Here is a 27,209-nt window from a genome sequence, read left to right as displayed (position 1 = left end):
ACTGCTCTGAGCGTGAATCCTGAATCTTTCCTGGTCATGCTGACAACGTTTTATGAATTCATTTGTAGAAGTATAGACAAGTGAAGAAATGATGAAATTTTATACCTAAAAAAAATATTTTGTTATGTTTTTCCACTTCCACTGCTCTGAGCGTGAATCCTGAATCTTTCCTGGTCATGCTGACAACGTTTTATGAATTTATTTGTAGAAGTATAGACAGTAGAAAATAAAATGTCCTGTGGTGCCTCTCCTGCTCCAAGTCTGTCCGTTTGACGTTCTCCCCCCTTAAGTCCCATAAGACTTCACACACATTTGAACACTTTTTAACTTCTTCGATGGCTGGTTAGGTCAGGGAACGATCTGAACAGATTCTTATCTCTATGCTGATGCAAAGAGAGCCAAGCTGTTTAGTTTTGTTTCCTTTGATGTTTCGTAGCAGGTTGACAACGCGAAGCGTCCATCTGATAGCAACCGCTGGTAGGCTAAGGGATTCTTCCACCAGCTGCTGGAAAGGAGCTTATTAGGAACTATTAAAAAGTACTGCCAAGAGCCAGAGGACTGCAGCCGACTTTCTGAATGTTGACTAAAAAGTGTTCATGGCTCAGAATGTTCTCAGAATAGTACAGGCGAGAGTCGGCATGTTGGAGAACGCTTTTTACATAGTGCCTTTGTGGGAGAATAGCAGGAACTTAACAACAACGCTATTAGCCAGTACTGTGCAGAAATATTTTTATTGCTGATAAACATATTTCGGCGGGGAACCGACGCAGACCTTGTTTCTGAGGTTTATAGAAGCACATTTTAATTCCAGACGTAGGGCAGAATTTTCTCTTCGGGGCTCAGAAGGACGCAATGCAGCAGCAAGCAGTCTTACAGTCTTGGAAGGCGGCCTGGATGTTGTCCGATTTCTAATGACAGCCATCTACGAATCGACATAACGTTGACGGTGACAGTATCGAGTGGTTTTATTTTCAGAAGCCCGTCTTGATCACTTAGATTTCTTTACGCTTTATGACCGGTTTCGGCTTATCGACATCTTCAGATCTGCTTTAAAAATATGTATTGTGTAAGCGACCAGGTTCAACTAATTTACATTAAATCTATACAAGTCTTAGTGATTCGTAAAATATAAAATATTTATGTGCATGTATGGCAGTCATACAAACCGTTAAAATATTCTGATATAAATCATAGTCAAGTAAAAACATGTGCGTGCTAATACTCAGATTGCGTCAGTATTTATACAAAAACCTAATGCGAGCAGTGGGCATTTTAGTCAGAAAATTTCCAGACTCGTTTTAGAGAACATACATATAATCAAAATAAGAGTGCTTTTGGTACACACTTGGACAGAAAAAGACATTCTGTAGGACATATAGATACTAATATGAAAGTGCTGCATAGGGCGCCAAAAGAACAGTTAATGAACCTGCACGAAGATTTATGTGATCAGGAAACAACAACCGGAATTACTGCTGAGTGACCAGTACGAGTTAAACCTGAGTGCTTACCTAACCAGGCTAAGGGCTGCATATTATTTGTACTTTTTATATAGTGTATCAGTATATGTATTTAGCGACAGACGCTCGTTTAGCCAAGGGGGAAATTTTTTTAACCAAAGACAATGCATACCGCATTTTAATCTTTATATTGGCGACACTGGTTTACTATGTACTCTGACTAAAATGCCCTCTGTTGGCATTAGGTTTTTGTAGAAATATTGACGCAATCTGAGTATTAACACTCACATGTTTTTACTTGACGATGATTTATATAAGAATATTTTAATGGTATTTATGAATGCCATACATGGCTAGAGACATTTTATTTTTTATAATTCATGCATCACTAAGACTTGTATAGATTTAATTTGAATTCGTTGAACCTGATCGCTTACACAATATTTATATTTAGAACAGATCTGAATATGGCGATAAGCCGAAACCAGTTATTAAGTGTAAAGAAATCTATGTGTCAAGACGGGCTTGTGAAAATTAAAGTGCTAAAAGTAAAATGATCGTGGTCTCATATACATATGTCTTCAGTTGATAAATATCGAGTAGTATCCACTAGTTAAGAAGGAAAGACGTTAGGCGTTTTCTGATATTTAGTTCGATTCATGAAGCCTTATCTAAAACCGAGAGAGCAGTGGTAGTTGAATGTTATTTGCACTTAATTTTTGGTGCACTCTGACAACCGTTGTGCTTCTACCTCGGCAGTTCATATTTTAGGAGGTTGTTTACTGTGAGCAGTCTCCCTTTTTTCAAAACTTTGCCAAGTATTACCTGTGTATCCCAGTAACCAATTCTTACCACATATTTCTTGTATATCATAGTGAATTACCATGTTCTTGTTGGGCCTCTACATACTGATGATAGGAATAAATTTTGAATTCGCTTGGGCCAAGATTTTCATTTAGTAGACAGCTAACCCCTTTCGTATGCAGTGTACTTTATTTTGCAAAGGCTAACGCTTCTGACTCATTTACCAGAGACACCCATTGAACATTGTTAAATCCATTTCGCAACAGCTATTAATTTAGTAGCTGAGTTCATTGAGGAGCTACGTCCCTCTCAGTGTCCAAAATGACGTATACCCAATAACTTTTAGACACGAGTACATTCAGGCTCGGTTGACTTTTCGCACTCTATTTGGCAGGCAAAGTTTAGTACTGCAATTGATGTTACCAAAACAACCGATGCCCCACACATAGTTTCTGCAATTTTCTTTGGACCCTGAACTTACTTGCAATCTTCACATTTTACGTTATTTACACTGGAAACGTGCAAGTAAGACTGTCGTTTTATTGCAGTATCCCATACATGTCTTTCGCCGAAAGAGTGTTAACGATTATTGCAAAGGTTTCATGAAAATAGCGCCAAGAGCCACTCGCAGAACGTTCTGTAAACGAGTCAGGATGAATTTAATCGACTTACTAAACTTCACCAGGACCAGGGTTCTACTGTTTGACTCACCAACAGCAGGGGCTGCCGCTCCGGCACTGGCTTCTGGCTGTCTTCATTCACATCCTGGAACAAAGCAAACGCATAGCGTCAACCAACCAGTAATTTACTTGGTGTTCATTATCTGCAAAATGTACGAACTGACATTATGAAAAAAAGTGTCGACCTGGTGAAATTATTTGTAGATACAAATGTTGAGGATTCTATCACGTTAAACGGCGGTAACTCTTTAAATATGTGTCCAAAATAAGGCGTGAATCAAAGGTTTCGTCGTAGCTTTTGTCAGTTGTTGTAATGTAACAGTTACATCAATAATTTCAGGCGATCATGTGACCACAACGGCGTGCTTCCAATATGAAATAGCGTACACGGAAAATGTTGTTACATGAACGATAATAGTGTGGCTCAGTCGCTTAACATTTTGCTTCCATATTATATATCACTTGCTGTCACTTTTCCACTCCGTCCTCGTGTTAATTTATGTTTTATCACATTTGTTGAAATTTATTTATGTAATATCTTTAAATCTCATTAGCATCTGATGCATTTCTCGTTAAATTTATCTCAAAACATGTATTAGATATGGCACAGCTGTAATATTTTTCCTACGTGAACACGGTGTAAAACCCAAACCAGCCGAAAGTAAAATTTATTACAGGCAGCGTAGTGACCATGCATTTTTTCAAGTCAGTTGCTTAATTTAGTATTGATGAAACAGTTATAAAATGCAGTTCCACAAGAAATAAGATTACCTTCTACAAAGATTAGAATTAGTTTTGTTCAGGTGGTCCCCACACAGCTCCTAAACACACTTTGCAGAACTTAAGGACGAGATGCATAAAGTAACATAACGTGTTAATAACGCAGTGGAAATGTGAGAAAGCGCGGCAGAATGTTGTCAGAGGTCGCCCAGCCGCGCATAGATATCTGGACACCACATGGGTTGTGAGATTTAAAACTTTCCCGGCGTAAATAACCTCATGGTTTTGATCATCTGCAAGAATTTCTACATCTGAACTCCATACACGAAAACGTAAAATTTACTATGGAGTTGGAGAAGTAGGGTTGCCTGCCGTTCTTAGACGTATTGGTGCGACGTAAGAGTGATGGAAAACTTGGTCATTCGGTATAAAAAAAAAAAAAAAAAAAAAAAAAAAAAAAAAAAAAAAAAAAAAAACCTCACACAGACCTTTACTTTTAAGTCGCTAGTTTTCACCATCCGGCACAAACGATGGTTCTTTTGGAGACATTGATTCACCGAGCCCACATCATCTCTGACACCGATACTTTGCAAACGGAACTGGAGCACCTGCAGACTGTATTTCTGCAGACTGTATTCGTCCCAGCAAGTGGAGAAAGCGCTGCAGGCCTGTAAAAGATGGAGCAAAGAAGAGGAAGAGGCCTTTAAAACGACTGTCTATTTACAGTATATTGGTAATAGGCAGAATACTAAGAAAATATAAAGTGAAAGCAATCTTTCGCCCTCCTGCAAAAATGTCGTCGCTGTCGGGATCTGTAAAAGACGACCTAGAGCTCCGCAAGGAAGGTGTTTACAGGATTCCGTGTGAATGCGGCAAATCCTACATAGGGCAAACGACGCCTACTTGTGCTAGATCACATTGTAGAACATCAGCGGCATACTCGCCTTCTTCAGCCTCGCAAGTCTGCCATCGCAGAACACTGTATTTCCACTGTTCACGCCATGAGTTACAATGAGACAAAAATTGTGGCCCATACGTCTAACTTTTGGAGTTTTATTATTAATGAATCCGTGGTAATAAGGCTGTCTGACAATGAGTCTCTTATTAATAGTGACGGCGGATCAAATGACTCTGAGCGCTATTGGACTTAACATCGGAGGTCATCAGTCCCCTAGAACTTAAAACTACTTAAACGTAACTAACCTGATGATATCACACACGTCCCTGCTCGAGGCAGGATTCGAACCTGCGACTGTAGCAGTCGCGCGGTTCCAGACTGAAGCGTCTAGAACCGCTCGGCCACATCGGCCGGTGCTTGACAGCGCGCCCTGTTCACACCACTTACCTGATAATCCCGCTCCGGTCGTATTGTTCTTCTCCAGACTGCTGCTGGCGTGCCTGAAATTATGTATTTAAATATGCAAGCGGGTTTAGGGGAGCCACTCAGCTTTAAGCACAACACTGTCCTACGTGTGGTATGGACATCAATATTCTGAGACGATATGAAAATCACAGGATGTACTGTTTACATTCTATAAGTCATAAGTGACTATGCCAATTAACTTATTGATGATTATCAGTCCACAATATCACTTGGACGAGTGTACGCGTAACCGACTAGACACGAGTGATTGTCGATTATGCGGAAGCCGAATGATCGGACGAAAGTTATTACGCTCGTCACACACAGACAATATCTGGCACCAGTCCTCCTTCACAGTAGTAATAATATAACACTGTTCATGAAGTTATTTTTTGAGTTCTCAGTTTTACGAGCGTGCGCCTAACCGTCGCTTAGCGGCTGGTTGTTGATGAAGCGGAAACGCGATAACCGAACGCACATCCCCTCGCTCACTACAAGACACTGGTTTTGATTGCACTCTTTTGTCATAAATTATTTTTACTTATTCACATTAGTTCATACTGGGAGACCGAACACGGCCCGGATGATTTATGTTGTACGGTACGACACGTAACAGGCGGATACGCAAAACGTTATAGGTGGCACTACTCATATTCAATTACACCATTACGCACTTCTCTCTAATCACTTTCATATTTCACCACTTTACTGTAATAGCACTTGAACTTCCCTAATAACAATGCCTCTCCCATGCAGAACTACCCACAATACAACGTAACAGCTCCATTTCCCGTGCCCGACTCTGTAGACGCGGCTGCTCGCAAAGATACTCCGCAAAGAATCCAGCGATATGACAATACGCTTACAACCATATGATCATTGTCTTTCCGACCAGGGGTGGAAGCATTTCGGACATGGTTAAGTTTTTAACATATTCAGTGACTCTGTAAATATATAAGTTGCATGGGAAAATGGCGCAACCCTAAACTAGCGCCGAGCAAATGTGCACCATCAGCCTTAGATGACACGGATAGGGCTACCAACCGCGTTTACTCCACGACTATTCAGTCGTATTCTGTTTATGCTCCTTGTTCGTGCGCTCGTGCTGACATCTGTTCATCGACGACAAAGGTTGTAATTTAAACGCTATTACAGCAACCGTACGTCCTTCGAATGGCGACAGGTGACCTTTTCAGATGAACAATGTTTTATGCTCCATCGGACAAGGAAAGACTTTGCCACGATCGTCGGAAGGGTCCAGGATGGTGGAAGGAGCGTTTTGGCCTGGGAAAGTTTTCGTGGCACTCCCTGGGTGATCTCGTCATTTTGGTAGGCACACAGGATCAACAAAGTGTAATGCCACTTCCTCGGACGAGAAATGAAAAACAAAAATGAGCTCCAAAATTACCAAAGATTTCCCTAAAACAAGTTCCAAATTCATGAAAAATGAACAAGCAAACAAATTTTCAGTTAACACTATTATTATCATATTAACCAGTAACTGAATCAGGAATCTAATACTTAGGATTCCAGTAAAATTAAACTAAAAATTCAAAATCATAGTAAATCGCAAAATCATTATAATTAAAATTTTCAAAGTAGGAACAACGTTCCCAAAGAATTCTCGTTGTGAATAGTCTGACATTCGCGAGTAATGGCTAAGGATAATTCTATCCATTGTCAACACGTTACGACAGTTAGCCGAAGCAGGTCATACTTTTGAATGCTCATATATGTAGGCGCAATTAGTTTGTTTTTTTTCAGAATTGATTATTGCGATCTACTATGACACAGTGAAAGGATACTTCAAATATTACGTTATTTAGAATTCATATAGAGGACTTGCATATATTAGACGGAAGTGACTTTTAATTAGATAAACTGAAGTTAACACTATTTAGGAAGTGAACACAGACAATTTCATTCGTAATAACTGGTTCAAATTGCTCTGAGCACTATGCGACTTAACTTCTGAGGTCATCAGTCGCCTAGAACTTAGAACTAATTAAACCTAACTAACCTAAGGCCATCACACACATCCATGCCCGAGGCAGGATTCGAAACTGCGATCGTAGCGGTCGCTCGGCTCCAGACTGTAGCGCCTAGAATCGCAGGGCAACTATTCGTAATAACTAATGGACTATGAAACTTGGCGATAGTAACGAGGCATATAATTTATAATTCCCCCCAACACCTGGAAAAGCTTCTTCCTCACGGCTCTGTTAGGAAGTGACTAATATTGTGTAATAATACAGCATATCGTGTCAATTCACGCATTTATTATTCAAGTTTTACAATATTATTTATAGAGATAACGTGCTGCCATAATATTTGACTGAAGCGCACGGCGCATACATAAAAACTCCTTGACGTTAGGAATTAACAACACTGTTACGACTGATTATAGATTTGAGATTACAACCAGTCTATAGGGAATTTGGTGTCGCTCGAAGTAATTTGAACTTATCACTAATATTTACATAGCAACTGATAAACCATCGATTATAAACGATTTAATTACGACATTTGGTAAAGTAAATATCTCGCACAAGGCACGAGTTCAGTTCATCAATGTTCTTTTTGTAACGTCGACACTGATAGATAAGAAATAACAATCTCATTGCTATACCGCTGAGTGTTAGCCAACACCGAAGATTCAAGAAGGACGTCACAAAATGTATGTATCTTTCCTTTGGAAACATGTTCACTTCTATATGCAGTTTGGTTTGGTCGACAAGATGGAATCTAACAGCAGGGCAATGAAACGTGTCACACAGCTCACTCGTGGTTCCGTCCACCCCTTGCCACAAAAGCAACCCGAATTTAAACACAGCAACGTGTCTGTGAGCCCACCTCGGCGGGGCTATTAGCATCATGGATTCTCAACGGATAAACCAAGAGTAACCCTCCACTGCACTGGGGTCGCCATAGCTTCACAACCCTGTCGGTACCTCCCAGGAACTCACTTTCTTCCTGTTGGTATTGCAGGGGTCCACGCTGCGAAAGGAGGCTATTCAGGCTTCTGACAGGTAGTCGGATTAACGTGACTGGGCAGTGTACATCCGCGTCGGATACGCACAACGTTGCACATACGCTACAACAACGCCCTCAAACGGGAACTGCTTCATCACCCCTTACTGCAGTGGAGAAAATTAAAGTGAGTTCGCCAATAAACGCCCTCGAGGAATACTGTGGAACAATACGTCGCACAATTTACCTCGAAAGCCGCACGGCGGTAAGAGCACGTTGACTGTGGCTACGGCCGGGACAGACGAGAAGAGACTTACCAGACAAGCGGAAAATTACACCTGTTGGACCTTTTGTCATGAATGAATGCACATACAGCTGGGAGCACAAAATATCCGAGCATCGCAAATTCCATTATCTTACCCCTCGCCGCCAAGCGTAAGAATACGAAGAAAAACTGTGCTTTCGATTTCGAATTCCAGAAATAGCTTAATACGTTCTGCAGAACGGCAAACAGCTGCACAGCGGTGACACTGTTCGCAGACCTCGGATTTTCACCGTAAAGCGGATACTAGGATTTCAGTGGATATATTTGTGTCCTAGATGCGCTAAGAATGAAAGAATGAAGTATAAGGTGACAGTTACCGTCGGTTTCGTGTTTCCCCCTTTCCGCCCACAGACAGTGGGCTGGCCTGGTCGATAAACTGCTAACGTCTTCCTGCGAACTGAAGGCGAAGCGGCCCAGGGATGGGATCTCACAAAAATTCGTTTCGCGTAGAAGCTTTCACGTCCTGTCTTTTTTCTTGTTTTTCGTCTGAGTGTCTGATGGAAAGACCTGGAAAAAAAATGTAGGAGCTGTCGTTCTGCTACACAGAAGGGAATATTCTCCATGTAACTGTATTTACTATATCATAATCGAACAAATTGTCATGTTTTAAAACGCGACGTTATTTCTCTCTTAGTTTTCTTTCTCATGTCAATACGCCCTAGACATGAGCACACAAGGAGAGAGTAGGAAAGAGTGTATTCAAGTAAGAAAAAATAAATGAGCAACAATGAAGAGAGTTTTTCAGTATCACCATTACTACACTGACCCAAATGGGATGTTTTCACCATCACCATCTTGATCGAAGGCTACCATGTCGACTGTTCCATTACTTCTTTGCCCTTGGGATACGTTGATCACAACTTCACCCTTTTGCGGACTTACTGTGATAGGGGAGTGTTGTATGTAGGGGATAGTGTACCTAGCAACACACGGTGTTTTTTGTCGGTACTTTAGTCTACTGTGTGATACTATAATCACATGAAGGAATGCGCACCGGAGACCTCCATAAGCAGTTTCTACCATTTTATACAATTTTTGTTGTTGTTAGAGAGCAGGTTGTGTTTTGCGCAGCATTTGTAAATATTTCGCGTTGTGCACATTTACATTTCGCAAATATGTAAAGACTATTTGGAATATATTATTACCTTCTAAGGTATAGAGTTTTCCTGTGATTTAATTGCTACATATTCTTATAACTATCAATGTAACGTGTGGACAGCGAAGCCATACCTCGTCGTCCGCACGCCATCTTGTACCTTGACACAGGAGGTCTGTTGTCATGGAGCATGTAAAACTTGCTAATGAAATGAGTTTTGTTAAGATCTTAACGGTTTTACTCCTCCCGAACAGGCCATGAAGGCCGAACCGTACCGACCGGCCACCTTGTCATCCTCAGCCCACAGGCACCACTGGATGCGGATATGGGGGGGCACGTGGTCAGCACACCGCTCTACCGGTCGTATGTCAGTTGCCGAGGCCGGAGCCGCTACTTCTCAGTCAGGTAGCTCCTCAGTTTGCCTCACAAGGGCTGAGTGCACCCCGCTTGCCAACAGCGCTCGGCATACCGGATGGTCATCCATCCAAGTGCTAGCCCAGCCCGACAGTGTGTAAGTTGTTTCTGATAATACTCCTGCTTAATATGATTTAACTCCGTTCACTAGTCCCGTCGGTACCTATCGACCACTGTGTCATCCTCTACCAATGGCGTCATTTGATGCGGTATGGAAGGCCGTGGTGTCAGCACACCGCTCTCCAGGCCACTGACAATTTTCGTGACCATCAGTAGTTACTACTTGGTCAAGTAGCTCCTCAGGTACCGAGTTGGACCCACCAACGAAAAAAATCCTGTCCTATACTGGAATCGAACCCGCTTTCTTCGTATGGAAATCAGCCGGGCTAGCCACTTCTTTTCCTTTTTTTATCAACTGCTCTGCCTCATTGTTTTGGAGTGGGCAGCTTCAGTCTGGTGGAGAAAAGCTTCAGGCTAGTGGAGAAAGGGCGGGCAGGGGTCGAAATCCAAGGCCGGGCTACGATGCCTCCCTAAACAATCCCTCCAAATTTTGTTTGATTTATTTTTTCCTTGGAGCCCAAAATCTGGGATATAATTTTAATATAAAGTGTTTCCACAATAGAGAAGACGTGGTAAACAATTTAAGCCACATGTCACATCAACGTGAATTAAAACTTAAACACATCTGCTTCGTATGTTCATTTCCAACACACGGAGATTTCAACATATTCAAGAAGAAATAGGAGAATGTAAATTGCTACAATTACATTGCTTAGAAAACGACTACACTGTCTAAGAGAATCAAAATAATGATGTAAACAAATACTACAAGTCACCCTAAGTGTGCTTCCCATCTGCGGAGAATGTTCATGGGTACCTAGTGGATAATCATTTCGCCTCGTGTTAAGGTCCACTAGGACATCATCCTCTACCGGTACTTCCCAACTATTAGGGTAACGAGGGTTACGAAGACACTGTGAAAATAATATGCGAAGAGTTGTCGATAGCGAGGAGTACGCTCCAGTGTGCTTCACTATGTGATCAAAAGTACCCGAACATCCCCCAAAACATACGTTTCTCATATAAGGCGCATTATGCTGCCACCTACTGCTAGGTATTCAATATCAGCTGCCTCACTAGTCATTAGACATCGTGAGAGAGCAGATGGGGCGCTCCGCGGAACTCACGGACGTGGTCAGGTCATTGGGACACCTACAGCACAAAAGCGTACAGGTACTCGTCTGTTGAGAGAGGGAGACCGCCAACAGTTGAAGAGAGTCGTAATGTGTAATAGGCAGACATCTATCCAGACCATCACACAGGAATTCCAAACTGCATCAAGATCCACTGCAAGTACTATGATAGACGGGAGGTGAAAAAAACTTGCATTTCATGGTCGAGCGGTTGCTCATAAGCCACACATCACGCGGGTAAATGCCAAACGGCGCCTCGCTTGGTGCCAGGAGTGTAAATATTGGACGATTAAACAGTGACAAAACGTTGTGTGGAGTGACGAATCACGGTACACAATGTGGCGATCCGATAGCAGGGCGTGGGTATGGTGAATCCCCCGTGAATGCCATCTGTCAGCGTGTGTAGTGCCAACAGTAAAATTTGGAGGCGGTGGTGTTATGGTGTTGTGGTGTTATACTTTTAGGGGCTTGCACAGCTTGTTGTTTCGCGTAGCACTATCACAGCACGGGCCTAAGCTGATGTTTTAAGCACCTTCATGCTTCCCACTGTTCGAGAGCAATTCGGGGATGGCGATTGCATCTTTCAACACGATCGAGCACCTGTTCATAATGCACGTCCTGTGGCGGAGTAGTTACATGACAATAACATCCCTGTAATTGACTGGTCTCAACAGAGTCCTGATCTGAATCCTATGGAACACCTTTGGGATGTTTTGGAACGCCGACCTCGTGCCAGGCCCTACCGTCCGACATCGATACCTCTCCTCAGTGCAGCACTCCGTGAAGAATGGTGTGCTTTCCCCAAGAAGCCTTCCAGCACCTGATTGAACGTATGCCTGCTGGAGTGGAGGCTGTCATCAAGGCTAAGGGTGGGCTAGCACCATAGTGAATTCCAGCATTACCGATGGAGGGCGCCACGAACTTGTTAGTCATTTTCAGCCAGGTGTCCGGATACTTCTTATCACGTAGTGTATGATTGTGTTGGAAATATCACCAGTAGCGAAGTATCGTCTTCTCATCATGTCAGAGTTAGTCATAAATGGACATGCCTTTAAACGATGACGGAGCGTGAGTCTTCTCGATCGGGAAGTAAGGACTGTCTGGTCACAGGAAGAGCCGGGGTTCACCCGTGTGAAGTGGGACGTGAATGTAGCAGGCGAGGATCTTCTGTACCAGCATCCACGTGACCAACGCTGATTACCACTCAGCTAAGGAGGCTGAGGAACAATGGTGTGCAATAAATAATGAACAAGCAGATTATTACCCACAGTGTGGACAAAATTTTCTCCATTCAGATGCTTTTAAATTTCTATCGAATATTTATTGGTAGGCACATGACCACTATGTTTTTGGAGCATGTTTTCACGCTTAGAGTAACCTTAATTTCCCCAAGAAATTTTTTTAATGCCAGAAAAAGACTGCAGCACATAAAAAGTGAATGACATCATTTAAAAATTTAATAAGAAAATTTATAGAATTACATTTTCACTCTGCAGTGGAGTGTGCGCTGATATGAAACTTCCTGGCAGATTAAAACTGTGTGCCGGACCGAGACTCGAACTCGAAACCTTTGCCTTTCGCGGGCCTGCTTGGGTAGCTCAGTTGGTAGAGCACTTGCCCGCGAAAGGGAAAGGTGCCGAGTTCGCGTCTCTGTCCGGCACACAGTTTTAATCTGCCAGGAAGTTTCATATCAGCGCACATTCCGCTGCAGAGTGAAAATCTCATTCTGGAAACATTCCCCAGGCTGTAGCTAAGCCATGTCTCCGCAAAATCCTTTCTTTCAGGAGTGCTAGTCCTGCAAAGTTCGCAGGAGAGCTTCTGTAAAGTTTGGATGGTAGGAGACGAGGTACTGGCGGAAGTAAAGCTGTGAGGACGGGCACTATTGGTCCACTCCTCAACGGCGATTCCGCGTAGATCCCTCAGAGGGTAGTGGGTCTCGTCGTCCATAAACAGCCCTTCTCAACCAATCCCAGGCATGTTCGATAGGGTTCATGTCTGCAGAACATGCTAGATACGTTAGTCGAGCGATGTCGTTTTCCTGAAGGAAGTCATTCACAAGATGTGCACGATGGGGTAGCGAATTGTCGTCCATGAAGACGAATGCCTCACCGTGTACCTCCTTCCTGGTGGAATGACTGGAACTGATCGGCTGTTGGACAGCCTCCGTCTAATAGGCGCTGTTCATGGGTGGTTTATTTACATCTTTGGGTGGGTTTAGGGACATTTCTGAAGTCATATCGACTGTGTCTGTAATACAATATCCACAGTCAACATCTATCTTCAGGAGTTCTGGGAAGCGGGATGATGCAAAACTTTTCTTGGTCTGTGTAACTTGCCCAAAACCCAACGCCACAGAAAGTAATTTTTCAAGAAACATAATTAGCTTCTCTATTTTGATTGAATAATGCACAGCATCAATTACTTATATAAATAGTTTTTCAATTGCAAGATATTACGCAAGATAAAACTTGAAGGCTGTTTGCTTCAGTGCCACCATGAAGTCACACCTCCTACTGACGATGAAGATAGATGTCCGTTCCAAATGGAAGGAAAGTTTAATCTTTAAGCACCTGTTATGTGATGGATATCTTCAAAAAGTTTGCTAAATAGAGGACTAATGCTTCTTGAGGTGCGGGGTGTATGAGAAAAGTAATGAGATTCACAAAACAGTAAGCGATGTGGCAACGCCATGTTGTTCATCCCTTCCAGATGACCAGTCCGAGTTTCAGCTCCCTACAGGCATTACGTGATTTCTGAGAGCACCATCAAAGAAGCTGGGTTTTTATTGTGTGTTACGAAAATGAATAGCGGCGTTTAGACTACGTTATTCAATCAAATTTTTTTGTTAAATTGGGGTATCTGCGAGCGTGACCTATGAAAAGTTATGCAGGCCAATGGGGAAAATTTCTTATCAAGAGCACAAGTTTTTCGCTAGCATATATCATGTTTGGGAGGTCAAAAAAGTGATGAAGATAAACCTGACTTGGGGAGACCCACCCTCAAAAACCGACGGAAACATGAATGTGTGCGTATTCTTGTGAGATCAGACAGACGTTTAACAATAACAGGTCACTCACCATCCTTAAATATTTTCACCGTACATCAAATTTTGATCGATGTTTTGCACATGCCAAAGGTTTGTGCCAAAATGGGGCGAAAACCCTCACAAGTGAGTAGAAGGCAAGTCGAAGAAGAAAGTGATTTTGAGAGAAATGCTAATGGTCGTGAAATGAATCCTGGATTCCTGAGAAAGATCCTGCAATAGAGCGGCTAAGTCAAGATTGGCACTCTGAGACATCTCATCGGCCGAAAAAAAAAAACTCGGATGAGCAAATCATAGATGAAAACAATGCTCATTTGCTTTTCTGTCGCTATGGATATCATGCATAAAGAGCGTTCCTCCATGACAAACTGCCAACCAAGTCTTTCACAAAGATATTCTGGAAAGGCTCAGGATAAGGGTGAATCAAGTAGACGGGACGTTGCATGTAAGTGGATTATACACCATGACAACGCCCTTTGACATACTGCCACTTCCCTCACAGGGTATTTGACCTCAAAATGCGTTCCTGATGTTCCACAGCACCCCTATGCACCAGATCTGCGTCCTTGTGACGTTTTTATTTTCCTGAAATTGAAAAATTTCTTGAAAGTCCTTTCGTCGGCACTCCATAGAAAATTCGAAAGAAAATCATCAACATGTTAAAGGCTTTATAAAAAGAAAAAGCTTTCGTAGATAAATATATCACAACTCTTAACACACACTTCGCATAAGAGCCGATAAAAAGTTTCCTTTTGAGTGTGTTGCTGCAGCATATAGACCACATGTAGACCGAATTTGATGTGAGTATGTAAGCACCGTTACAGAGGAAAGTAGTTAATTTGGCGTTCGTGTCTTTCCGACATGTGTGCGGTAAATGTGGAATCGTGAAACATGGCGATGTTATTATTAAATGCGTCCAAACAGGACAACGTACTGTTATTCTTGTCATGGCTGCCGACAGACGAACTCCGGTAGACACGGGTCAGAGAATACTGAAAGTGTATGGGGAAGCACGTCTGTCAAAAACCACAATTGTGGAATGGTGCACCAAGTTCAGTGCTACTGGCGATTCAAGACGCCGGTCGATCGCCGTAATGCAGAAGCTACGCTACCTCAAATGGGAAAATCTTGAGTACGTGCCCTATAATCCCGATCTCTTCTCTTGGGATTATCACGTCTTCGGTCCCTTATGGTGGGACGTTGATGAAAACCACACACTATTTCAAAAATGTACCAAATCCACAATTTTGGAGACATAGCAATGAACTTTTATACCACACTTTACATGAAAGTAACACATTTACATATAAAATCCTTTGATTACATATATTCAACTTTTTTTGAATGAAATTTGAAGTTTTCTTTTCAATAAATAGTGTATGTTACTTTTCCTCAGAAAGTATTCAAGAGATTTCTACAAACATTTCTCGTTTTGGTCTATTTTTTGTTTTAAGCTTCTCTCATGATGTTTTTGGAATAGGTCAAATAGGAGAATTTTCATAATTTTTTAAAATTATAATTCCACAAGTAAAACTTTAAATTCATGCAAAATTATAAGCGCTTCGCACCATATCTCAGCTTTCAATCAGAATTTCAAAATTTACAGAAATGTTGTACAAAACTTCATAATTCTAGCATTCATAGAATTTGAGTAAAAGGTACATAAACTTTAGAAAACAAACTTTTCGGGAAATGGAATTTAAAGTTCAACCTAACTTTTTTTCCTTACGTCACTCCTTCGGAAGGCACCACATTTGTACTCTGGGTCGTCTTTGCCTTCAAGGCTTCTCTTCTGGTTTCTCGTTGTCTGTCTTCTTTCCTTTATCAGGTCTGCAACTGACTTTTCAGCTGCAGAGACAGGCTGTAAAACTATTTTTCTCAGGATGTCTTGAGTAAAATTTCCTATCTTGAACTATTATTTTTAATACCTTCATCCTCCCGACGTTCCCATCATTAAATACAATAACTGCTTCAAAGTTGCAATTCTGACAACTGTATCAGATGCAAATGTGTTATTAGGGCATCATTTCCATATGAGAGTTTGGAGACTCGTTTGGATTTTGGGTTTTGCCATTACCACACTTTTTCAGAAGTGCAGAATCGTCCAGAAACCTGTAAGTGGGCTTGACTAGATCCAGGATACAATTTGGAAGCCTCTCCTTGTGAATGTAGGCGTTGTCAACCCTCTGACCTTGGCGCGGCATGGAGGCCACGTAACACTTTTAATTAATTTTCAGGCACCTCGGATGTGGTTTCAACATTGAAACTTTGGGAACTTATTCGCCGTGAGTTGTACTAACAAATAAAAAATAAATCGACAATTGACAGTTTAGGTCAATTTCATCAACGTCCTCCCATAAAAGAAGGCACTGAGGGGTCGACGAATCCTGTCGCAGGATCACGTGCAGAATGCATTTGCGGACTTCTTCATGCAGCAAGACGAAATGTTTCCCCAAACATGTTTCTTCAAACGGGTGGGTTGGTGGGATGGCTGAATTAATGCTCCCGGCGATTATGACTGACTGGTATAGCCATTTTGTAGATTTTGTACTGTACAGCCTTAGAATGGAAACCCCATATAATTTCCCATTTCTGTCAGTGTATCTGAAAAACTGTTTATGTACGTAAATGAGCATTCAGTCAAAATAAAAAAAAGCCTCCTATATATTTTTGGGAAATTACTTTAAAATAATAATTTCTCGAAAATACAAAACTATAGAAAGTATGAAGTAAATACAAAGCGACAATTTAGAATAAGTTTTTTTCATTTCACGGCGATGCAATAGCACAACCGTGTACTGCATTTAGATAGTCAGCATAATTAATCCCACCAAATTTTAACATTATCAAATACATTGTATTGCAACCCAATTCGCAGCATCATCAATTTTTACAGCACGTTTATTTGGACACGAACCATACGATTATATCTGAATTACCGCGCTCGTATGCACCGTATTGACATACCGAAATGAATAAATATTGGATCGCACTAAAACAACAGCAGACATACATATCGGAAAACAACGTACGTGCTAAATGTAATTTTTCGAATAAAAGGAAAAATTTAAAAATTGTACAAAGGTAAAATATCAAATATTATTAACCTTGTATACGAAAAGTACGAAATGGCTCGATTTCTACGACTCAATGGTATTAATTATAACTATGACAGCTCTTTTTTTTCTTCAAAAGCTGTAGTTACCTGTTTAGGCGTTAAGAAAGACTAATGTAATTTTTCCTCTCCCTGTACGTCAAACCTCCTGTTCCATTTTGTTATTTCACTTGGTCTAAAACGTAAATAACGGTGTATCAACAAGCTCTTCTCATTTTAATAAAGAATTTTTTCAAACCCTCGAGATACTTGCAGTGCTCCCTGTTTACACTCCAAGCATCTGTTATGTAATAGTACTTTTCGGTAGAAGTATGTACTGCAATCAGAAAATCCTATAATGTTAGTTGTTTCAGTTGTTCTTAACAGCAACTAGTTAAACATCATGGGTGCAGAGTAATAAATCTTTATACTGCTTTGAAAATAGCTACTCCAATGATTTCTAATTCCTTATTTAGGAATAATATCATACTGCATGAAGTCAGTATAGTATCGCACTGTTCTTCCACTAATTCGAGCCGGCCGGAGTGGCCGAGCGGTTCTAGGCGCTACAGTCTGGAACCGCGCCACCGCTACGGTCGCAGGTTCGAATCCTGCCTTGGGCATGGATGTGTGTGAGTTCCTTAGGGTAGTTAGGTTTAAGTAGTTCTAAGTTCTAGGGGACCGATGACCTCATCAGTTGAGTCCCATAGTACTCAGAGCCATTTGAACTATTTGAACTTATTCGAAACGAAAGAACTTCTTTTAAATAACCCTCATCAACCAGTTCGATTCTGTTTACGTAATATTTTCTTTCTCTGCTAAATTGTGCACAAATGAATAATCTGAAGCTGTGATTTTCGGAGCAGTACTCATACGAAACACTTGTAAATATTTCCGGTTAGCAGATTACTGTACTTGGAAAACTTTCATATTCGTCACACTCAGTATTTTGAAACGTTAAGCCACCTGTTACGAACTTGTGAAAGTTGTAGAGCAGGCGATGTCTCCGTTAAGTACGGGCACAGAGCTGTCATTTCAGTCTTGAATGGTAGTAGGAAAAGTATCGCAGAAGAGTGAACTTCAATGAAAAGCTAATGCAACCGCCTTGAGTGATGAACGGGTAAGTTTCGATGTAACAGAATATTACACATTGAACAGGAATTTCTATATTTTACTTAGAATCCACTCGAGGCAATCCACTACGTACGTGATGATGTATGCAGTGCTAATTTGAGAATATTCAGAGACAAGTCAAATAACTCACTATTAGTCAAACCACGTGTGTGCCCGACATTATGTAGCAAAATAAAGTTCGAGTCTATTATATTAACTTGTAGGCGACTCGTTGACCGAAAAATTTAATTGGGACACTTTTGGGAAGGGTGTTGCCTCGCCTGCTGTTGAAACCTGCAACAAGACAGCGTCGGGAATTGGAGCGTAGGGCACTGAGGTGGGATAGCGATATGCAAATATACTGATGGCAGTAGTATCACGTAAACAAGGTATAAAATGGCAATGCACTGGGGGAGTTGTCATTTGTACTCAAGTTATTCATATTAGAAGATTGCGAGCTACTAAGGACGAGAAAAACCCATTTGCGAGCTTCGCTGGGTCGAGATTGGGAGAAACACACAGCTTGCACTGGGTGATTTTAGTTCAAACTCAGTTATCCAGTAAAACTAGATGGCTCGAACCCCCACGTGCTTCCGCACGACAACAAAAAACAATTATCACCCAAGCACTTACATATCATGTATCCCCTTGGGGTTCCGTAAAATGTAGTTCGACTTATTAAATAAATTGGCTGCGTTAGGTCTGAGGGCTGCCAACCACATCCGCTGCAATATCCCCAGTAATTTTAAATTAATATCAAGTTTATAAAAAGAAATGTTACCACGCAGGAATAATTTTTAGTGAACACAACACGGTTTTAACTAACTAGAATTAATTTTAACTTGTGCAGGACAAACTTGACAGATGTTAAGTGTTCCTGATTTGACCTCAGATATTTAATGGAGTAATTCAACAGCGCCGCTCAAATATTAATCAAAATCGTTCAGCAATTATTCATATAATGTTTCTTTTAAAATAGCTGAAACCCCAAGATGAACAAATTTCCTAGCGGAGAATACTTCCCGGAAAATAATAATATATAAAAACAATCCAAAGTTCAACCGCAAGCTGAAATCACTGTGCCCCACAGCGGTTGTTCAGAGAAAGTTCAACGCGACTTTCCGGTACGATAATATTCTAGATTCTACTCGTGCGCAAAAATTTCTACAAGTCTCACTAACGCACCACCGGGAATCCTTCAGAGTCCAACAGCGCACAACAACTAGAATCATAAGTTCTATGCGACTTCGCAGTGCGAAAAATATTCTAAGTCCAATTCGTGCACGGACTTTCGCCAGTCACACGTGCTACGCCTTTCAACTCAACTGAAAGACCACCCTACCATAGAAAATGGCCGCCCTTAAAAGCCTTCAGTTTCAACAGTGCGAAGTCAAATCAAGTTTGTTTGCACATAAAATTTACTTTTACACTTAATACAGATACAATCAAATGTATGTAGCACTTCTATTCAGACGGAAATTTTCCGCTGAATTCTGATTCATCATCAGAATTTCTGTACGGGATCTTATTCTCATACTTTTAAAATTTGAGTGTTCTTCATATTGAACTTTTCATTGTTTAAAATACTCTCAATGCATAAATAACTGATATTATTATTATATTACCTACTTCCCTATGTCTACTTTTCCATGCTGCAGCTATCTATATAGTTTCTATTTTTTATTAATAAAAATTCTGCATTTTAATCACGAAAACAGCATTCCGGTTCTACATTTGAATTTTCAAAACATGTGAAAAATGTTACATAGATATTTTAATACTACGCATTCAGACCTTCCATTTGACACCTTCTTCTGAAAATTTGGTCAAAGCGTCTCCAAGATATCCAATTACAATTTTATTTAGTTATTAAAATATTCAATTTATTATAATTCAAAAACTGAGATTAGTTTCATTTATTTCTACATCATACATTCACTTTAGCTCTATGCTAAAAGCGGCCCAGAGAAAGTCTGCCCTGAGCCAGCGTGCCGGCCGTTGTGTTTCCCGGTCACGTGGCTGGACGCCTGACTGACCGCACTCATTTTAAAGTACCGCCATCTGTCGGTCAGTGCCGAAACTAGAACGATTCTGCTGCTGTCAAGGCGGCTGACACACACCCATTTTACATGTAAACACGTCAGATTCTCGACTGCCACTTTGCCGCGATTTTTACTACATAAACTGCAGTTTTCACATCGCCCCCCCCCCCCCCCCCCCAAAAAGCCTGTCACCTCACAAGGTACTCGACGTGACAGTGGCCCACGACGGGAATTAACGAACTTCAAACGCAGAATGGTAACTGGAGCTAGACGACATTCCATTTCAAAAATCGTTAGGGAATTTATTCCGAGATACACAGTGTCAAGAGTGTGCCGAGAATACCAAATATCAGGCAGTACCTTTCTCCACATGAACACAGTGGGCGACGGCCATCACTTAAATACAGAGAGCAGCAGTGTTGGCGTAGTACTGAAAGTACTAACAGACAAGTAATACTGCTTGAAATAGCCGCATAAATCAGTGTGGGATGTACAATGAACAAATCCATTAGGGCAATAGGGTGAAATTTGGCGTTAATGGGCTATGATAGCAAAGGAAATTCCAGAGTGCCTTTGGTAACAGCGCAACATCGCCTGCAGCGCCAACCGTATCTGTTGGACCCTGGAAAACCAAGGCTTGATCAGATGAGCCCCGATTTCAGTCGGTAAGAGCTGACGGTAGGGCTCGAATGTGGCGCAGACCTCTCATAGCCATGGACCCAACTTGTCAACAAGGCACAGTGCAAGCTCCATGATGGTGCGCACTGTATTTACATGGAATGTATAACACTAACGTATTTCACTCTCAAGTGCCGTCATCATCATCATCATCATCATCATCACCACCACCAGTGTTCTGCCAAAAGGCAGGTTTTCACATGGTAGTTCTCCAGGCTGTCCGATCTTCTGCCATCCTCTTAGGTCTGCATAATTTCCTCTTCACTTTACGTCGTCTATCATCTTGTATCTCCTTCTTCCTCCGTCTTCTCCCACAAACCAATCCTTCCAAAGCATCTGCTAGCAAGCACTCCCTTCTCAATGAATGTCCCAACCAGTTCTTTTTCCTTTCTCTTACAACCTTCAGCAGACATCATCCTTCCCCAACCCATTCCAATACTCTCATTACTCACTCTTTCCATCTAGCTTATTCTCTCTATTGTCCTCCACATCCACATCTCAAATGCTTCTAACCTTTTTTCATCCTCTCATCTCAGCGTCCATGTTTCTGTCCTATATAATGCCACACTCCAGACAAAACATTTGCCAAGACTTTTCCTTAGTTCTTTATCTAATTTGCCACATAAGAGTCTCCTGTTTCTTTTGAATGCCTCCTTCGCTAGGGCAATCAGAGTTTTCACCTCCTGGTGACATCTCAAGTGTTTATTTATTGTGCGTCCAAGATGTTTAAATGCACTTACTTGGCTAGTGGTAGATTGTCCTATTTTAATATTGGACATTCCGCGTCTTGTACTGATGACCATACTCTTTGTTTTTGCTGTGTGTATTTGCATCCCATATTGCACACAAGCTTCATTCAGATCCCTCATCATGTTATTCACTGTCCGCTCACTTTCTGCCACTAATACCATGTCATCAGCAACTCTTATACATTCTATTCTCTTTCCACCAATACATATTCATGTTTTCCCATCTAAACTTTTCGCAATAATGTCTTCTAGATATATGTTAAACAACAGCGGGGACAGGCAACAACCTTGTCTAACACCTCGTCCAATGCTGCTTCCTTCTGACATTTCATTTTCAATCCTTATCCTAACTTCCTGGTGTAGATATAGATTCTGTATCAGTCGTCTCTCTTTCCACTCTACTCCTTTCCTCTTCTTGTCCCAATGAACTCTGTCAAAAGCCTTTTCTAAATCTATAAGAACAGCAAAGATTTCTCTACTTTTTTCCACATATCTTTCCCCTATAGTTCTTAACAGGCCAATAGCATCGCTTGTTCCTTTTCCTCTTTTAAATCCGAACTGATCCTCTGCAAGCCCTCTGTATAACGCGCCGTGAAACACGCTAATGCTACCCTCTGAGAGTATTTCGAAGATTGCCCGTGCGTTTGTCTAATGGACAAAGATATCGGCCTATAATTTGGAATATAGTGAAATTAACAGGAAAACCTAACGGACTTTAACCTTGGTAGTTAATGAAAGTGGTAAAATCGTAAATGAATGAAACAAAAAATTAACTGACACCAGCCCAATTAGGCACATTCATTTGGAAATATATATTTGAGAAAATTGAATATTGGTTTTTGAAGTTATTTTTGCTGAGATCTCTCTTTTGAATAGCAACCAGGGTACAAACTGACACAGTGCACTCTGTACTGTGTGTAGCAGTAGATACCAATAACACACACCAATAAATTATGGGGAGCAGATTTGCACCAAGCTCATACTAACTACAGCCACACTCAAGAGCATTACTTAATCAAATACTGATATGTCACTGCATGAAGTGCAGAACTAAATTTGGACATGAGGTGCTTCTATCTTGACTACCATGAAAAACACAAAGATGAATAACATCATAAGTAAATTTTTAAGCTCCACTAGAAATATCAGTTTTCCTTAGCAAATTTTTCCTAATAGGTGGAGAATATGATGGGGGCCCACAAACTAGTATAGTTTCACTTGTCAACGCTCTTTGATTATTACAGTAGTAAAGACATTCGAAATGCTAATAATTCGCTTCACTTGGAGTGGTTCATAAATTACTTTGCAAGACAATAAAATACAACACTGGGCTTAATTGACTTCAAAAAAGGAACCATTCATGATAGGAACCAAAGACAGACTGTTTTTTAAAATGAGAATAATTTCACTTCTAAAATTACCATCGTAAATTTGTCCAGTAAAGATTTGTATGTATCTGCCTTTTAATCACCTGTGAAGCAGGTATTCTAAACAATACTTTTTACACAAGCTTGCACTGTAATCCTACAAAACTATATTTTATAGTAAACTAAGGATACATTAGCCAAAGCCTATTGAACCTCACTTTTGTGATTTTAGCTCTAAGTTTTACTACTCACTTTACTTTATACATAAAATAACTTTTGAACTATTGAATGCAAGAATAATTCATTTAAATCAGGATACTCGGTTTTAGTAGGACTTAGGTGAGAACTCAACGTAGGTTCGGGATCAGGATTGAAAATATGGTTCAGCGCACGAATTCATGTTTTATATGGTTATTATTGAAACAACACACAAATTAACTGGTCCATGCCGATATACACTCCTGGAAATGGAAAAAAGAACACATTGACACCGGTGTGTCAGACCCACCATACTTGCTCAGGACACTGCGAGAGGGCTGTACAAGCAATGATCACACGCACGGCACAGCGGACACACCAGGAACCGCGGTGTTGGCCGTCGAATGGCGCTAGCTGCGCAGCATTTGTGCACCGCCGCCGTCAGTGTCAGCCAGTTTGCCGTGGCATACGAAGCTTCATCGCAGTCTTTAACACTGGTAGCATGCCGTGACAGCGTGGACGTGAACCGCATGTGCAGCTGACGGACTTTGAGCGAGGGCGTATAGTGGGCATGCGGGAGGCCGGGTGGACGTACCGACGAATTGCTCAACACGTGGGGCGTGAGGTCTCCACAGTACATCGATGTTGTCGCCAGTGGTCGGCGGAAGGTGCACGTGCCCGTCGACCTGGGACCGGACCGCAGCGACGCACGGATGCACGCCAAGACCGTATGATCCTACGCAGTGCCGTAGGGGACCGCACCGCCACTTCCCAGCAAATTAGGGACACTGTTGATCCTGGGGTATCGGCGAGGACCATTCGCAACCGTCTCCATGAAGCTGGGCTACCGTCCCGCACACCGTTAGGCCGTCTTCCGCTCACGCCCCAACATCGTGCAGCCCGCCTCCAGTGGTGTCGCGACAGGCGTGAATGGAGTGACGAATGGAGACGTGTCGTCTTCAGCGATGAGTGTCGCTTCTGCCTTGGTGTCAATGATGGTCGTATGCGTGTTTGGCGCCGTGCAGGTGAGCGCCACAATCAGGACTGCATACGACCGAGGCACACAGGGCCAACACCCGGCTTCATGGTGTGGAGAGCGATCTCCAACACTGGCCGTACACCTCTGGTGATCGTCGAGGGGACACTGAATAGTGCACGGTACATTCAAACCGTCATCGAACCCATCGTTCTACCATTCCTAGACCGGCAAGGGAACTTGCTGTTCCAACAGGACAATCCACGTCCGCATGTATCCCGTACCACCCAACGTGCTCTAGAAGGTGTAAGTCAACTACCCTGGCCAGCAAGATATCCGGATCTGTCCCCCATTGAGCATGTTTGGGACTGGATGAAGCGTCGTCTCACGCGGTCTGCACGTCCAGCACGAACGCTGGTCCAACTGAGACTCCAGGTGGAAATGGCATGGCAAGTCGTTCCACAGGACTACATCCAGCATCTCTACGATCGTCTCCATGGGAGAATAGCAGCCTGCATTGCTGCGAAAGGTGGAAATACACTGTACTAGTGCCGACATTGTGCATGCTCTGTTGCATGTGTCTATGTGCCTGTGGTTCTGTCAGTGTGATCATGTGATGTCCCCTTCCTGGGACAATGAATTCAGGGTGTTGTTATTTCAATTTCCAGGAGTGTACATTACTTACGGGAATGTATGAAATTTGTGAATCAATGGCGAAGATTGGTGGCAGGCAACATGGCAGCTAGCTGTACTCACGGTTCTTCATGTGCAAATTCCTTATAAAATCTCTTCTTGGCGTCGGATTTTCGACATATCAGAGCCATTGTATTACGCCATGAATACCAAATAATAGTCAGATCCACATCCGAAGCAAATCCCTTATTATACAGCTTCCAATTGCCTCTCTTGGCACCGTCGAGTTGTAGCCACATACTGCATGTGCCGTTCACACAAAGCAGCCACTCAGTTCGACCGCCAAACCCACCTTTTAGATCACTGCATGCCACTTCCGTTGCGGCGGGACTTTCCTACAGCGTATACATGTTACCAATACAATTGCCCTAACCTTGAACCAGCTTTTAACAAACATTTTCTTTTCATGGACATACTCATATTACAGCAATTTATCATTTCAACATATTCTTTTGCTTTTTCCACACATACATTACAAAACTAATTTTCTTGCCATATATCACACTTCATAAATTGCAGATATACAGTTACATAATATAAACCTACATCTAATCGATGTAAGTGTGACAAATGGACCGGCTCCTCTGGCTCAACTGAACCGACCGTGACTTGAGATGGTTATGCTCAGCTACTTGGAGATCATTTGCATTCAAGGACGTCATGTTCCGAAACAAAGATGTAATTTTTGTGGACGACAATGCCCCATGGCACAGGGTCACAGCTGTTCGCGGTTGGTTTGAGGAACGTTTTGGACAATTCTATCGAATGGTTTGGCCACCCAGACCACCTGAAATGGATCCCATCGAACGTTTATGAGAGGTAATACAAAGGTGAGTTCATGCACAAAATCCTACACCGGTTATAGAGACAGCATGGTTCAGTATTTTTGCAGGGGACTTCCAACAACGAATTGCTGAGGCCATGCATCGCCTTATTGCTGCGCTACGCTGGTATAAAAGAGATCCGACACGATATTAGGAGGCATCCCATGACTTTTGTCATCTCAGCGTAAGAATGTGTTAAATGCTGATAACGTCGACACAGCATCGTCTTTGACAACTTTGTATATCACTTCAATTAATGATTTCTGATACCCTAAGGTAAAGAGAAATTAATTTTTTTTTACATCTTTCAGACATGTCCTCGGCATCAAACAACATACTCCTTCTGGTACCGTGTTACATGTTTCACTTATGACATTTTATGGGTTTTGCATTGTGACTCACTTTTCGTACGTAAGACAGACAACATTTCTATGCTAGACCTATTTTAGTCATTTCTTGATTTAGGAAAGAAATTCTGCCACGCTTTCATCGGGATTGTCCACTGGGATGTAGGTAACTGTATTTAAATGTTATACAGGCAGCATCTGACAGCAGATACTGTAAATAATAGTTCAGTGTTTGTACTTATTGTCTGAGATATACACTCATGCTCGTAAGCTAAGGATAACTGCAGAATGTGGTGGCACACAACGTGGCACTACACAAAACTGGCGCTAATAGCATAGGCACGTAGCGAACACACACGACACAGATCTAAGTCCACGGTATTGGTGATAAGTTGAGAAAACCGTCCGGAAACACATGTGCTTCGAAACGCCATTGTTTCCTGCTAATGTACCCCGACATCAATATGGGATATGAACACGATGCACACGTAAAACAGACCGCACAACGGGTTCGCATACACTGGATCAGGTGGTCGAGCAGCTGCTAGGGTATAGCCTCCCATTGTTGCACCAGTGTCTGGCGGAGCTCCAGAAGTGTCGTAGGCGTTTGAAGACGTGCAGCGATACGTCGACCGAGAGCATCCCAGACGTGCTCGATGGGCTTTAGGTCTGGAGAAAAGGCAGGCCACTCCATTCGCCTGTTACCTCCAGTTTCAAGGTACTCCTCCACGATGGCAGCTCGGTGAGGCCGTGCGTTATCATCCATCAGGAGGAAGTTGGGATCTATTGAGCCCCTGAAAAGATGGACATACTGGTGCCAAATGACCTCCCGATACACCTGACCTGTTACAGTTCCTCTGTCAAAGACATGCATGGGTGTACGTGGGCCAAGCATAATCCCACCCCACACCATCAAACCACGATCTCCATACAGGTCCCATTCAAGGACATTAAGGGGTTGGGATCTGGTTCGTGGTTCACTCCAGATGAAAACCCGGCGAGAATCACTATTCAGACTATACCTGGACTCGTCTGTGAATGTAACCTGGGACCATTGTTC

General features: G+C 42.1%; 1 protein-coding gene across 2 annotated transcripts in view; it reads right to left on the bottom strand.

Moving 5' to 3' along the window:
* LOC126278432 (two pore potassium channel protein sup-9) overlaps positions 1-27,209 on the bottom strand; it is a 1,195,629-nt gene that overhangs the window by 686,504 nt on the left and 481,916 nt on the right. For both annotated transcript variants that reach the window (XM_049978547.1, XM_049978548.1), the window contains one exon: positions 2,976-3,029. The gene's annotated coding sequence lies outside the window, so the exon portion shown is untranslated. The remainder of the gene's footprint in view (positions 1-2,975; positions 3,030-27,209) is intronic.

The sequence above is a fragment of the Schistocerca gregaria genome, chromosome 6, assembly GCF_023897955.1.
Source record: "Schistocerca gregaria isolate iqSchGreg1 chromosome 6, iqSchGreg1.2, whole genome shotgun sequence".
Lineage (NCBI taxonomy): Eukaryota > Metazoa > Arthropoda > Insecta > Orthoptera > Acrididae > Schistocerca > Schistocerca gregaria.
The sequence above is the reverse complement of the archived record's forward strand: the minus strand, read 5'-3'. Positions and strand labels throughout refer to the sequence as shown.